The 6,853-nt window shown below is 38.4% G+C and overlaps 1 protein-coding gene across 1 annotated transcript in view; it reads left to right on the top strand.

Moving 5' to 3' along the window:
* Positions 1–930, top strand: part of LOC109352422 (malate dehydrogenase-like) — a 27,393-nt gene extending 26,463 nt beyond the window's left edge. The window contains exon 10 of the mRNA XM_019594404.1: positions 920–930. The gene's annotated coding sequence lies outside the window, so the exon portion shown is untranslated. The remainder of the gene's footprint in view (positions 1–919) is intronic.

Raw genomic sequence — 6,853 nt, 5'->3', positions numbered from 1 at the left:
TGTCTCATGTAAATGATATGATAGTTTTTAGAACTTGTGAGATTTGCATCTAGGTTTACCTAACCTAGACTCAATAACTAAGACACATATCTAAGACTCTAGTTTAGACATGAAGCTCTTGAATCTTTGGCATGTTGATTTGTTGAGTTATCTTTAAGCTTTCACTAAATCCTTTGTCATCATCAAAACATAGGCAAGTTAAGTACTATCTTGACACTTTGCACTTTCAACATGTGTTATAAATGAGAAAACGTTTCATTGAGAAGAGAAATTTAACTAAGTTTCAGGCTTTTCTCGCTTGAGCAAGACAGCTCTCGCTTGAGCGAGACAGCTCTCACTTGAGCGAGACAGCTCTCGCTTGAGCGAGAAGTGTCCATAGAAAACATGTTTTCTCGCTTGGGCGAGACAGCTCTCGCCTGAGCTGAAATATGCACAAAGAAAACTGGCTGTTTTCTTGCTTAAGCAAGACAACTCTTGCTTGAGCCATATGTGCCTTATAAAAATGGCGATTCCCCCGCTTGAGCAAGACATCTCTCACTTTAGTGAGAGGGCTCCATATAGACTAGACTTCTTAAGTCGTCTGAACGATAACTCTCACATGTGCAAGAGTCTAATGGCGTTTTTGCCATCAAGAATTCATTCACTCCCAATCCTATTCAATAAAACCTCAAACACCTTTATTGGAGATAATGTTCTTTCAATAAGTAAATGTTGAAAAGATGAATAATTGTATGAAGTTCTTCGAAATGATACAAAGAAGAGTTGTCATATCTAAAGTGATGTATGTAAAGAATTGCATGGTTAATGACGAGACCCGCAAGTGTTATATTATGCCCACGCAGCGAGATCGTCTGACCATAAGAGGCTTGGCTTGAGAGCCGTCTAGGGTGATTCAGCGATGGTTCGTAGTGGTGCTGAGGTTTATTCTCTATGGTTCAAATGTTAAGATCGGGTTCCACTAGAAGCATTCCCGACGGGATATGTCTTAGGATGGGCAGATCGTTATAAAAGATGGGTTAAAAGATTTAATTTGCTAATTTCGGTTAGTGTGCATATTCATTGTGAATAATGAAGTAGTGGAGAGCAAATTTATGGGAGACGAACGAGCCCCGAGATGTTGAGAGGGACAACGATGGTGGTGATTCGTTAGCAAAGTCTTGATGGAGAGTCTAGGTGAGACGAGTCTCGTATATTACTGGATGAGGTATTCTGTTGGATCGGACAGAGCTCACAGTGCAAACTAGAAGATCTCTGACAACCCCTCTTTGCAATCATGATCGATGAGAGAGATACCCAGAAAGTGTTTGATACGAGACCATCCTGAAATGGACAGTTCCATTGGAACAGATCGATCATATATATATATCCTTGCGAGAATAAGTTTTGGTGCAATCTAATTGGCTTGTTATGGGCCCTGTACTCTCAGTTATTTCCGAATAGTTATTGGAAGGATAATGGTGTAAGGATGGTAGACATATGCATAACATGCATACATGGTATTTATCGATATTGATTCTAAAATCATAAGTTTTATACTTCATCGATCATTAATACATGTATGTAGGATCACATGATATATTTGTACTTGTTCTTTGTCTTGGTGTGATATTCTGTGCAATTCCACGATGTCAATGATAAGTTTTTCATTAGATGTTTTACTCCCTCTCTTTATTTCTGGTGTACTCGTATACATCCATGTTTATATGGACATATTGGCGATGATCAGGGCCTACCGCTTTACCATGTCGCAGGAGGGTGCATGGAGCGTTGAAGGAAACAAATACACCTAGACTGGTCCCCGCGACCTGTAATTAGATCTCGTATGTGATGGCTCTATGTTGCATCTCCTGGAATATTAGACAGTTTGGGAAACACTGTTCACCCTACTAGAGCGAAGGTCCGTACTTGCTGGTCCATCCGTACCAGCTGAGGCACGAGGAAGATTGGAGGTTGTCAAGACCTGGCCCCTATCGGGATTCTCATCTATTAACTTAATGCCAAGAAGGACCGAAGGAGCAGGCATGGCTACTTCATCGGGCCCTAGGGGGTACACCCTATACCCTTCAATGGATTGGGCAACAGATGAGGTGGTGGAGGAGGAGGGCGATGACTGTGTAGAGTTAATTTGCATAGAGGATTGGTGGAGGTTATAAAGATCTCTTCAGACTCGAAGATTGAGGAAAACCCGAGTGAGGTTTCCTGTGCACCACCAGTCTAAGAGCTATTTTCTTTCTTTTGATAGAGAACCTGTAGGGTACTTTTATAATGCCAACGCCCCCGACATTACTTTATTTTTATTTATATTTTTAGTCTTTGTTAGAGGTGCCTTGTATTTTTTAAACCATGATGTACGTATTACAAATTCACGAATTGATTAATGAGAAGTATTCAGAAAATAATTGTGTTTCGTTCAATTATATTTTAAGTATTATGAAATCATTTCCCCAAAGGTTTGAAAATGTAACGTCTTGAAAGAGAATAGATAAAATGGAAAAAAATGATTTGTAAGTTATATGTTACATAAAATAATTTTTTTTACCCATTTTTCCAAGAGATTAAATATAGTAATTATGAAATGATTTTCGGGCCATTACATTAACTGGTATCAGAGCAGTTCAATCCTATCCGGACTGGGTATGACCTTACATGCTTTCTTGTGTGACTTTGTGTGATTATTTGATTATGATTTTCGTTTGAAGATGTGAATTTTGTTTAATTACGATTAGAGGAGTAATGTATAGAAATATGATGTTCTCATATTTAAGATGGCTGGACGTGGCTACAAATCTGGATTTCATAGTTGCGATGGTGGCGCGATTCAGAATGTGAATGCTAACTTGCATAAATTGAATCAGAAACAACAACAACAACCCCAAGGACCCGCTCTGTATAAGGGTTTGGACGAGTTTTGTCGTCACAACCCACCTACGTTTGTAGGAGGATTTGCACCAGATGTTGCTTCCAACTAGATCCAAGAGTTGGAGAGGATTTTCCAGGCACTGATGTGCACTGAGGAGCAGAAGGTCACCTATGCGACCTACATGCTATCGAAGGAAGCTGAGAACTGGTGAGAGTTCACTCAATGCCAGATGGAACATGAACATCAAGTTGTCAACTGGGCAACATTCAATGATAGGTTTCTACAGAAGTACTTTCCGGCCGACATGAAGACGAAGAAAGAAATGGAATTCCTGCGTCTGCAGCAGGGGAACATGTTAGTTGGGGAGTATGCTGCAGTGTTTGAAGATTTTGCGAGGTATGCCCCGCATTACAATCAAGTGGGAAATGAAAGGTCTAAGTGTGCCAAGTTTGAAGCGGGACTTAGATAAGATTTGAAGGTGATGTTTGTTCATTAACAAATACCATATTTTCCAACTCTGGTCAAAAAATGCAGAATCTACGAGGAGAGTGTGAAGGCAAGGAATGCCACACTCAAGAGTGTCATGCCTCAAGAAAATTCCTACGGACCTTAGAAGAATTTTGGACCGAATCGTGGCAGAGGGAAGCCTTTCCACCACAAAAAGAAACCTTATGGATTTCCATTTGGAAATCAACAAAAGTCACTCCGACCATACAACAACCACAACAACAACAATAACAATCAAGGTTCTCAAGCTAGGAACTCCAACAAAAACTCACCACCTTGGTGCTCGAAGTGCAAAGGAAAGCATTTTGGTGTCAACTGCCCTATTTGGTATCACTGCAACCAACTTGGACACATCAAGCCGGTGTGCCCTAAGCTGAAGAAGGAATGATTGAATGTTGTTCGGGCGGCCAGACCTCAGGCCAAGGGAAGAGTGCTCACCATGAGCGGAGCTGAGATCAAGGAGGATGAAGATCTCATTCAAGGTACATGTATTCTTAACGATATTTCCTTATCTGTATTGTTTGATTCGAGTGTGACCCATTCATATTTATCCCATGATGTTTTTAACCGATTAGAATTGCCTATAGTTTCCTTACCTTTTGAGCTAGTCGTGCCAATGCCCATAAACGAACCCGTCATAGTTTCAACTCTATGTTCACAATGTCCCATAGTATCAGATAACATAACTTTCCTAGTAGACCTGATAAGTCTACCCTTATCCCAATTAGATATCATATTAGGAATGGACTAGCTATCTAATAACCACGTTCCCTTGAATTGTTTCAACAAAATGATAATCTTTAGCAACCCTAAAGACCCAATAGAACCTCGTTATGAAACCAAAAGCACAACTGCTAATCAAATAGAGAAGTTCTTGAAGGAAGGAGCCCAAGTTTACATGTTGTTGGCGTCGTTGGAGAAGAAAGAAGGAGGATAAATTCAAAGTATACTAGTGGTTCAAAATTTCTCAGAAGTTTTTCTGAACGATATTCCTGGTTTACCCCCAGTAAGGGAGATAGAGTTCACCATTTATCTAGTTCCTGGAACTGGACAAATCTCTATAGCTCCCTATAGGATGGCACCTTTAGAGTTAACGGAATTGAAGAAACAATTGGAGGACCTACTATAGAAACAGTTGCTCAGACCGAGTGTTTCTCCGTGGGGTGCTCCCGTTTTGTTTGTGAAGAAGAAGGACAATAACATGCGGTTGTGTACCGACTATTGACAATTGAACAAGGCGACTATGAAGAACAAGTACTTGTTGCCAAGGATTGATGACTTGATGGACCAGCTGAGAAGAGCTACAGTGTTTTCAACGATCGATCTTCGATCTGGGTATCATCAAATACGCGTAAAGTCGGAAGACATTCCGAAGACAACTTTTCGGACGCGTTATGGCCATTACGAATACCTTGTAATGTCATTTAGTGTGACCAACGCTCCTGCAGTGTTCGTGGATTACATGAACATGATTTTTCATCCATACCTCGACATGTTTGTGGTCGTGTTTATTGATGATATCCTGATTTATTCAAAGAATCAAGACGAACATGCCGAGCATCTGCAAGTGGTGTTGCAAATTTTGAAGGACAATCAACTTTATGCCAAACTGTCAGTGTATGAGTTTTGGTTAAAGTCGGTGAAATTTCTTGGTCATGTGATATCGAAAGGAGGAATCGTCGTAGATCCTGCGAAAGTGGAGACAATAATGGAATGGAATTCTCCAAATTTGGTGATGGAGATCAGAAGCTTTCTTGGATTAGCGGGATATTATCAAAAATTTATCGAAGGATTTTCGAAGTTAGCATTGTCGCTAACTACGCTAATGAGGAAAGACAAACCCTTTGTTTGGATGACAAAGTGTGAAGCAATCTTTCAAGAATTGAAGAGAAGGTTGACCATAGCGCATGTGTTAGTTTTTCCAGACCCAGACGAAAACTTCAACGTGTATTGCGACACATCAAAGCAAGGTTTAGGTTGCGTGTTAATGCAACAAAGGAAAATAGTGGCTTATACGTCAAGACAGTTGAAAACACATGAGCAGAACTATGCAACACATGATTTGGAACTAGCTGCAATCATGTTTGCTCTCAAGATATGGAGACATCATCTTTATGGTGTGAGATTCAAAGTTTTCAGTGACCATAAAAGCTTGAAGTATCTGTTCGACCAGAAGGAATTGAACATGAGGCAAAGACGATGGATGGAATTCCTCAAGGACTGTGATTTTGATCTTTAGTACCACCCCGAAAAAGCTAACATGGTGGTTGATGCCTTGAGTAGAAAGTCTCTGCATATGGCAACCATGATGGTCAAATAAATGGGATTGATAGAAGATTTCATGTATTTAAGTCTCACAGTTCAAGTAAAACCTAAAAGTTTGACTTTAGGTATGCTTACCTTAACGAATGAGTTTCTGGAACAACTGAAGGGTTTGCAAGGTTCGAATCTAGAAATACAAGAGAAGAGAGTCTTGTTGGCTGAAGGAAAAGCTCTGAAATTTCAGGAAGGAACTGACGAAGTACTCAAATGCAAGAATCGAGTCTACGTGCCAAGAGATCCCGATTTAAGAATGGGAATCTTGGATTAAGCTCATAAAATATTGCAATATTAAAATATAATGTAACTATAGCAATAATAAAATAGTAATAATATGAATCATAACATATGGTTTGTAGTTATTTTAGTGTCAAATAATAATAATATGTATTTTTATATTATTCTTATTTTATAATAAAATAATAATGAAATTATAAATTTATTGATTATTTTTTTAATTAATAAGATACTACTAACTATATCATGTTATGTATGCGTAAAAAGCAATGTTGGGAAAGTCGAGACAGATGTTAAACCGAAATAGGCCCCGTATTAAGTTTAAATGGTTTAAATAGTTAAACTGTATGGTCTGACCGTATGATTTTATATATAATTAATAATTTTTATCTATAAAAATATAATTATGTGTAAATGTAAAGTCTTATATAATTATATTCAATTAACATATCTTCATATTTTTTTACTTGGACCTTTCGGTTTACTTCCCAAGTTAATGCAGTTGAACCAGGTTTAACACAATTGAATCAGAATTCTTTGGTTCAAAGCGGTTCAACCTTCATTTGGTTAAGACTACAAATCAAATTCGTTTTTAAGTCCGGTCAGTGGTCAGACCGGTCGAACGGTCAAGTCCAGTCCGGTTCTCATAACACTGATAAAAAGAGAAGCGATCTGACTCTCTTGAAGTTTACTCTCAACCATCAATGTCTAAAAACTAATTAATTACTTTGATGTTGGACTATTGTAGCCACTAGGAACAGCTATATTAAACCATTATCATATTAAGGAGAATAAGTTACCTTCCAAACTTTCACTAACTAGGTAACAACAAAGTCATTCTATCTTAGTCTATTAAATAAATACTTAAAGTTATTCAATAATATTTGCAACTAAAATGGAACTCGTGAAGAAAGAAAACAATTAGAAAAC

This window comes from Lupinus angustifolius, chromosome LG07 (assembly GCF_001865875.1).
Source record: "Lupinus angustifolius cultivar Tanjil chromosome LG07, LupAngTanjil_v1.0, whole genome shotgun sequence".
Taxonomy (NCBI): Eukaryota; Viridiplantae; Streptophyta; class Magnoliopsida; order Fabales; family Fabaceae; genus Lupinus; species Lupinus angustifolius.
The sequence above is the reverse complement of the archived record's forward strand: the minus strand, read 5'-3'. Positions and strand labels throughout refer to the sequence as shown.